This window comes from Lonchura striata, chromosome 2, assembly GCF_050655825.1.
Source record: "Lonchura striata isolate lonStrDom1 chromosome 2, ASM5065582v1, whole genome shotgun sequence".
In the NCBI taxonomy this organism is placed as follows: domain Eukaryota; kingdom Metazoa; phylum Chordata; class Aves; order Passeriformes; family Estrildidae; genus Lonchura; species Lonchura striata.
In genome coordinates, this window is record NC_140704.1 from 32,204,290 (window position 1) to 32,214,200 (window position 9,911).

The window sequence follows — 9,911 nt, forward strand, 5'->3', positions numbered from 1 at the left end:
CCCACCCCTTCAGTGCACTGGGGACAGAGGAGGCACCACATTTTGTCATCCATCAGGTGTACAACCCAGGAAAGGAGGAGCCACCTCTGAGCCTCCACACAGGACTGACTGTAGTCTGTCTGCAAACAGTTGCTTAATTGTTTGTGTCTGATAACAATCAAATTAACTTTCTCCTATTTTTCCCTTCTGAGCATTGCTGTACAGAAGATGAGGAAAAGGCGGGAGAAAAAGGGCACAAAATACTCAGGCAAGTTTGCTGAAATTCATTATACTGTCAGGGGAAAAATCCCAGCCACCCTAACTTTGGGTTATATGGTGGCACACAAGGCCATCCTCTTTTTCATAGCAAAGCTTCAGAGCAGCACCTATCGAAGAGCAGACATTATACAAGTAACACAAGCAATCTAAGTTAGTTCTTGCAGAAGGAAATACATATGGTTGCCAATAATAGGTCCATTCTGAAGTAACCAAAGTATGTTGGACACTTGATGGCATATAAGGCTGTCCTGTCTGTTGAAAAAAACAAGGACCTCTCTCTGACCTTTGCTTATGTATTTATCTACTTTGTTTTGGAAAAACATTGGTTAACATTAAAGATACTACCAGAGCATCTCAATATTACAGACAGCATTGAAGAACAAACAAATAAGTGCACAAAAAACTCGTGATCACAGCTGAAATAAACTGGTTCTGGCAGAAAACTTCTACTTAAGTGGGCGCTGGACAGATTCCATCCTTACGATGATCTATTTTGAGAAGGTTTATTCTTCCAACAATAACAGAAACAGTCACGAACAGAGGGAGTCTTATAAAGTAAATAAAGAGTACATGAGAACAATATGTGATTTTTTTTGTTGTTGTTTTAAAAAATCTGTTAGAGTATGTGTGATTGAAATTTATAGCTGTGCACCCAAAATAATTTACTTAGAAGTCTGTATATATTGCAGTACTTGGTGTACAGGAAGAGGAAATAAATTGCATTTTACAGCATTCCCACCTCTGATGCTGGCCTGTGATGATTCACTCAGCCCTGGAGGTCAGCCAGGGGACTCAGAAGCCACAAAGCCCCAGTGCACACTGTGCATCTTCCATGCTCTGCTCAGCTCTCACAGGCCCTCGGTGTGGACTCATCTTTAGAGAAGACACCCCAGGATTGTGGTGCTGGCTGTTATCCATCTGAAAAATTCCCCATGAATGCAGGACTACCAAATACCAATTTTAGTCTATGACATAGAGCACAGGAGCCAGAAAACTGCTGAGGTCAAATCCATCATGCTTTCTGATTTATATCCAAATTACTCAATTTTAGAAGGTTTCCTAAAAATATTACATGATTTTGATTATACCATCTGATCCTCTGTCTGTGGTTCCCTCTGTACCAGTCTTTTTTTTAACTCCATAGCAAATTTTCAGGAAATTAATTTTCAAAGATGATCATTCTCATAGCTATAGTAAGAATTGGCAAGGAAGGAAAAGCAGGCTAAACTCAGCTGCTATGAATGCTCTTAACAACTGGCTGGCTGATCAGCGCACATGGAAATCTGGTATCTACAGTAGTTTACCAGACTTTTGCCTCACTGGAGTATTAAAGAGGACAAAGTGCACCAAACTATAGGAAACTAGGTTTCATACACATATTCTGTGCCTCAAACCCATCTTGTTTCAAATATCAAAGCAAGATCCTTCCATGTTCAAAAATGAAGTTAACCTAGGAGCGAGGAGCTATGTAAGTTCAGATGTAAAAGAACCAAAGCTCATGACTTCACCCTGGGAACTGCCAGTTGCTGCCAGTTAATGGAAATCAATGAAATTATCCATGATCCAAGAGCTTTGCAGATGGACCCCAAGTCTCCTCTCTCAGGATTCCTAGGGTCCTGCCATTGTAGAACTTTCCACCCTCCCAGAACTCAGGAGAAAAACAGGGTCATTGCAGAAGATCTTCTACAATGAAACAGAAACCATGAATGATCTTTCACTTAAATGAAACTGGAAATAACATTCTGATTAAAATAAAACAATAGTTATTCTTTTTTTTTTGCCTTCTGATCAGTTTCTAGGAATAATTGTGCACGAACCCATTAGTGTATCACTAACCTTTTATCCTTTCATAGGACACAGTATATTAATTTGATTGCTCTTTTATTTGGCTGAAAATGGCATTTCAAGACATTTCACATATCCTGACTATTTTGAAAAAACTGCTGGCTCAGTTCAGCTGAGGAAATCCAGACAATAAGAGGTGTTTTTCCCTCACACACAGCAGACTGAAGAAGCCCCAACAGCCAGTGATTGCCTCTGTTCAAACTGGAGGGAGTTGTCCATGCATCAGTTTATGGAGCCTCCTTTATTCCGCAACCATGGCCCCCTGAAAATGATCCAAAACATTCAAGGCAACCCAAATGTGAGTAAGCATATCTAAATTCACCAGTAAACTGAAGTGTGGGCAGACTCCAGAGCATGGCTCAGATGGCTTTTCACAGGAAACACAACTGAACAGTAATCACAAATCCTCTAACATGATGCAGCTTCTGCCTGCTCATATTCCATCATCTCCAGATAGGGACTTCTTAGTTATCATACAAGGCTTGCTAAAACTTTTGAAACAGTCAGGCAAGACTTCACCCATTCAAGTATAAGAGAAAGCAAAAAGCACAAAAACAACAGATCAAGCCTTCATCCCTCTTGCATCAGTCCTGGAATACCTGCACTGCCAGGGGACAGAACCTCCTTCCTGCCTGCTTCAGCTGTGGCCCATTATAGCCTGAGAGGGTAAAAGAAATGAAACAGGTGTTGAGAAGTCCCTTACAATGACAATAAGAAAAGGATGACACTGGAAATTTCCTTGGGTCACCAGCAGGGAGGGGATTGCATCTCTATGCACCTTCTCCTCTGTGTCCTGGATCACCAAAGCGTTGCCCTGACCACACAGAAAAGGTGTCACTGTGCTGCCCGTTCTCATTCTCTGCTGCTGCACTCTCCCTGCCCCCAAGTGCTGTTGTCTGTATTGGCCAAACTGAAAACCACCAAAGAGTCCCTGCTGACCCTGTGGCCACCAGAAGAGCTTGGGTTAATGCAAGAGCACCCTTTGCTTACAATTAATGAACATAGCAAAGTACTAAGTCGGGTTGCATTTGTCCAGGGCACCAAAGCTGGCATGGTGGGAGACTGACTGAGCCAAGGTCATACTGCAGAACCACAAATGAAAGCACATGAAAATGCTCCTACAGTTCTGGTGCTTGGCTACTGGATGGTCATTACATGGTCATGAAATGCTTAGCACAAAGCAGTGACAGCTGATTATGCCTGCTAAATACTGCTGTGGTTCCAGCACTAAGTGGTTCTATTAGCAAGTTCGTTTTGCCAGTTCTTAATTGCAGTGAAACCTGGGAAGATAAAAATATCAAAGGAATCCTTTTAGCTAACCAGATAAGTCTTGTCTTTATTCCTATGACCTTTTTAAATATCTCACCCTATTCAATTTGAAAACCCACTGTAGGCTGTTAGAATTTGAATTAATATATGCTTATTTGGAGACTTTAAAGGTAAATTAAAGGTTACATATACTGGACAAAATTGCTTCTTTTTAATGGTTTGCAGGTACATAAGAAATAGAATTAAATAGCCTTCTAGTTGCCTAAATTGTGCAGTATAATCCCTCTGGCCAGTAATTTTTTAAACTGAATTTAAAAACTCTCACTAAAGACTGATGTATCTTGAAGATGTATCTGCCTGCTCTCAGCCCTATCTCTGCAAATTATTATTAGCAAAAAACCTGTGTCCATCAGCTTTCTCTACACAAACTTCTGCAAAAGCATTAAGGAACAGACTTAAACACCAAAGGAGCTAGGATTCAGACCAAAGGTGAGTGAAAGGCTCTAAACTGAAGCCTAGCAAAAGAACCCATCCAACAAGAATGCAATGAGTAAGGATGGAGTGTCTTTTAAATTCCCTGCTTTGTTTTAGTCCATATTTGCTCTTATTTAAATAATGAATAGTTCTCATTTTTGTTCTAACCAGAATAAGCTCCTAAGAGCCAAAGCCTTTCTTATCATGGATACTTGTTTTAACTAAAGTCATCTCAAAGATCTGGATGACTTGGTGGTCCCCACCCAACAGGAAATCACCTTTCCTCTTTTGTAAATAACCTGAAAATTTCTTTTCAATTTAAAAATAGTATCCATTGCAAATACATTTTGAGAGAAAGTTCTGCATAACTGAAAACACATGCAAAGTGTTGAAATACCACAGGAATGAAAACTATAAAGCATGTTGTAGATCAATACAAGACAGAGTCTGCACATCCCTCTGCTTTCAGTGCAGAGCTGTGATGAAGAGTTAGATCTGCAATGTGAGCAAAAATTTCAAGGAGACTGCCTTTTCTGGAGCTTTGGACTTCTATCTGTATGAACAGACTATGCTCAAGCTTCCTAACAAACGTCACCGAAAATCCAAAGCACATCACTATGGAAGAGCTTAAATGTCCTCCTTGTGCTCTTCAGGACAATCAAATAATGTCCTTAAGCCCTACTATGTCTGGCTTCAAAAATTTCATAATGCTCCTTAATTTTTATTTAAAGTTGCTGTAGCTCTAAAAGTCTTGAAGGCCTGGAACAAAATCCTTAATGAAATACTTTGTGATTTTCATATATTTTTCTATCCAGAAACATTTTAGCTGCTTAAACAAAGGAGGAATTGTCAGTGTTAGATCAATTCCAGGCAGAGATTGTATTAGCTACTGGGAAGACCATGCTGGCTTATCCAGAGGAAGGGGAGCTGGTTCATGATGCTTTGGTGGGCTGCTAAACATAATGTCACTTTCAGTCACTTTCTTTCAGAATCCCCCCATTTCATATGACCTGAAGAAACAAATCCAAGTTGCCTTCAAATGTGTTCAATCACTGCAAGCACGTGTCCTTAACAGAGCATTGGGGTGCTGGGGGAATGTAGGGGTTCAGAAATCTACTCCCATTCCTCAGCACAGTGGGCAGAGCCTCGAGGGTGGTTATTGCTAATTACAGATATAGCTGCATGGTATTTTACATATTGTTATACTTGCAGAGCTCATTTTGCTTAAAGTATTACTAACCCTCTCTTCATCTGATTTTCCTCCCTCACTTGTAGAATTATTAATAAATTTTTTACTCAAAGACTAGAGTGGTAAAGGAGTTTCCTTCTTCATATTCACATCTTTTTCACAGCTGCAGAAGATGTTTGGAACCCTCCATTGTGCTTTCCCTCTCTATTTGCATGGCTGCAATGAAGAAGATGATGAAGAATCCTTGTCTTGCAGACACTGTGCAAAGGAGCCTCAGACAGAATTGTTGTTTTTAACATTTTTTCTGGAAGTTCTCTCTCCCTTCTGTCCTCAGTCACAAGGCCCTGAGAATTTATTCTGAAGCTCTCCACCACACTCCAGTTAGACAGGGAGATTTACATTGTAATTCACTGCTGTGCTAAGTGTTAAGACACAAGCAAAAAATTAAAGCAAAGAAACTGATCTCACTGTTCAGATAGTTCATCTTCACTTTGATGAAAAAATTTTGAGATGTCTTGTTGGGTAAAGACATCTACCAGAACCCAGAGCTGGATTTCTTCTGAGATATTGGTGAAAACCATACCCATTCAAAACACTGATCCACTGCTGTCAGTGCTCCAGCCTGGGGCTGTGGTGCCTCAGCAATGCTCTTTACTCACAGAACCACAGATTCAGCTGGAAAAGACCTTTAAGATTGTTGTTAACCCAATGTTAACCCAGCACTGCCAAGGCCACTTCTCTCCCCACTGCCAAGTGACAACACCACTACAGCAATGACATCCAATGGCATTCTCACTGTGGGGCTCATTTCATTTTCACTCATCAGTGACCTTCAGCTGAGGTTTTCTACTTGGAAGATTATGCCTAAAAATACAAACATTTGTATGTTCAAAATATAAGTGTAGGGTCACAGCAGAGGAAGGGAATATAAATGTGTATCTGGGTGAAATCCAGTAATTTGGCTGCCAAAACAGGTAAACAGCTTCATCATTTGCTCCTGGTTTCAGACTTTTGAATTTCATCCCAGACAAATAAACAGCCTGAAACGGTAAAGAAGCTCTGAGTTCCCATTATATTCTAAATAAAACAAATACAGCCATTTGGGTTATATACTACATGTCTTTACTTTTGTCAATGTCTCAACTGAATTTCTTGATTTCTTCTTGATTTGAATAAAATTCAAACACAAGGAAAGGTATTAGTAATTAATTAGTGTTATCTCAGGACTCATCTGATGTAGTTTTTATTTATTACCAGAACATCCACAAAAGCTGAATTGATTAAAAAAATTGCTCAGTGAAGAATTATTTATAATTTGAGTTTCCTTGGCCTCTATGTCTTAGCAAAACCTGATTTTTCTTGGTTTTATTTGTCATTTTACAACACACCATTTGATAGCTAGTTTTTCTTGCCAAAAGTTCTTTTACATTATGTAATAATAGAAGAAGTAGGTACCCTGAAATGTAACAGAACAATTAAGAGATCAAATAATATCTATTTTCATTTTATCATTTTGTTCTTAATTAATAAGAACTTATTTTTTGCCTTCATCCAAATACCACTACTACAACAGCAGCATGAGAAGTCAATGTGAATATACTGAGGTTTGACTGACAATCCATTTTCCTTCTCTTCACTTATGCTTCTCTTTATTTTCTTCAGGTCTATTCTATTTTTTACACTTTCATGCCAGACACAGTACAGGACTAAATTCAGACTATTCATATTCATATAATAACATTTACTGAGAGGAATGGCAATGATCACACATTGGATCTGAATTTTTTTTAATGACATTTTTCACCTTCTGTCCATGAGCAGCGGATGCGAACCATTTGCAGTGTGAACCATTCACACTGAAGCCTCTTGTGCTGGGCACCAAAGAGCAATACAGCAATGCTCTGAGCAACCAGCTGCAATTAAACAGCATGGCTGGGGAAAGATTTGTTAAGCTGTTTTGCTCTTTTCAGGGAGACAATTTAAATTATAGATCTAAGAAGCAGATTTTTCTATTACAGGATGCACGCACATTTTCTGTAATGATTCTATTTATGTTACATATTATTTTCCATGCTGGGATCATAGCTCTGGTGACCAGTGCAGTCCACATGCTAGACAGATTTTACCCTCAGTATTTCACTTAAGCCCGGGATTGCAAGTAGGCTGCTGTATTAAATCAATTTTTTTGGTTCTCACATGGCAACACAGTAAAGCCACGTTAGATTTTCCAGCATTGGCAAAGAAAGCTGAAATAAAATAACCATATTCCAATGCAGATTTAAAACAGAATTAGTGCAAATTTACTGCTTCTATCACAGAGAGTATGAATAAAGGATATGGGCGTTCATTTAAGATGAGCCCAGAAGACTAACTCTTATATATTTAATATATTTCCCTGCCCATATGTGATCAGAACTTTTAAAGATTATTATGTAATGCATTTGGGAACAGGGTATTAAAAATACACATTTGTCCCAGTCAAGCAGCAGTTCCTGTTGAAGTTTCTGCAAGCAGGAGCCCCTCCAGCTGTGGGGGAGGGCAGTAACCCCTGATTTGGTGCTGCATGGGCCTGAGTGTCCTCCCCTGCCCTGCACGCAGAGCATCAGAGCCTGATCCTGCCCCCTGTTAGTCTGCAGCAGCTGAAAGGAGTCGAGGTGGTGATGGATGAGTGGGAATGAGCAAGTTATGGCACAGCTCCTCCTTGCCTCCCTGGTTACCCCTTGCCCTGGCAAGTCGTGACCACGCCGTGCAAATGGCAGCAGACAAATTTGAGAAAACCCAACTCAAACCAAACCCCGTACAATTGCTTCCCTTCTATTTCTCCCAGCCCTCCAATGAGTCCTCCTCAATGCTGCCAGCTGCAGAAGGTGGAGCCAGGTGGATTTATGTCCTAAGGTGATGGCAACCCCTCCCTAGGAGTACAACAGCTCCATTTGCTCAGTTTGCCTCCCTTTTATGCCATAAATATTAGTATCTAAATGGGGCATTTAGATAGCAGGCTGGTTGCTTTGTAATATATTCATCTTTTTTCTCCTCTCGCTATTGCCTGTGCATTCACTGCTTGTTCTAGCCTCTAAGGAAGAGGTTGCTCTCTGAATTACTGCTGTGAGTCAGTGGGAACACAGTCCAAAAAATGCAGCATTTTGCCCATTTTTTTGATGTTAACACATTAAGGAGTATGTTACGCTAAAGTTCAGCTGCCAGCATTTTCATTATTTCTGACTTCTATTTCAGGGAAGTGCTAAGGTTATTTCTTAAGCAGTCAAGGCAATTTCACTGGACCATAAAACAACTGAGTGTCTGTGGTGAACTCTTATCCCTCGCCCATACTAAGTGAAACATAGCACATACAGGGAGTAAGGTGCAACTGAGTATGTTCAGTTTATTTATTTCTTAAAAAAGCTCTAAAGGAGCTTTGGCTGTGAAACTACTTCTCCTTCAGTGTCCTCCCACCAAAGAGACCACAGAGCAGATGTTCTTGTTAAGTGTATTCTCTTTGATAAATCACTTTTTTGCCCAGAGTTTGCTGGTTTGATTGTTTCTGGACAATTTTTTTTTTAATAAATTTTTCTCTTCCTCCTAGCCAAAGTATCAATTAATGTTTTTAGAAAAAACATAACTTTTCAGCAAAAATTTGATTGCTCTCTTGAGCTGAATGATACAAAATCGATATTTTAACACCACTCTGAGCAACAGAGAAGCCTGAATCAATTTCATTAAAATATGATGAAAAAATATGAGTCTCGTGCAACCATAATCATGTACTTTCACTGCAATTATCTACTCTCCTGATTGGAAGAGGTCTGTGCCTCCATGAATCATGGTGACTAAAAAATACATCATTTACAATTCATTAAATCAATATGAGAAAAGTAGCAGAGTAAAACCAATGTCCAGAGAGTAAATTAACTCTGGCAGCTGCCAAACTGGAGGTGGGCCAGCTGAGGTGCACATACAACAGCCAGAAGCTTACAGAGACTTTGGAAGACCATGGGCTACCACAGCAGAGCCCTGGGACTGCCAGGATAGCTGCACCTCCTCCTTGCACTGTCATCATAGTGGAAAAAAACCCACAACAAACCTATCCAGAGGTAATAAATAAACCTAGTTCCTTTACATACCTTTAGAAAAGGCGTGTGGTGCAATCTGGATGGTCAGTATCTGTTATTGTGCTTTGTTTGTAACTGCTGGTCATCTGCACGGGTCAGCCCCACCACGGGCAGGAAAGGTGAGTCCACCTGTGAGGATGAGTGGGCCAGGGCACTCTGTGGGTCTGTGTCTCAAGGCTGAGCTCTTGTGAGGATTTGCAAAGCGCTGCAGATGACTTCTTGGGTTCCCCCAGCTTCCCCACAAGCTGCTTTCATGAGGCATTTTGGGGCACTGCTACACACATGGCTACGACTGAGCAGGGAGTTTAGCATTTGTAGGGAGAGACCAAAAACAAAAGCAGAGAGATGGCAGGCTCATTCAAGCCTTCCCTCAAGAGCAAATCTGTCCAAAAATTATTTGTATGACAAAAGACATTCTACATCTTTCATGGTGCAACTTCAGGCCATCTCTTATTATCCTGTTAGTTGTCACCTGGAAAAAGAGACTGATCAGCCCCTGCTGCAACCTTCTTTCAAGTAGAGAGATAAGGTAGAGAGAGATAAGGTCACTCCTGGGCCTTATCTCATGCTGTGGTCATTCCTTGTTCCTATGCTGTGGTAAAATGCCAAGTTTGGTAAAGATCTTTAAAACATCTTGGAAGAGATCTTGGAAAAAAAATTAGATTGGATATTAGGAAAAATTTCTCCACAGAATGGGTTGTCAAGCATTGGAACAGGCTGCCCAGGAAGTGGTGGAGGTATTTCATAGATGTGTAGATGCGTCTCTT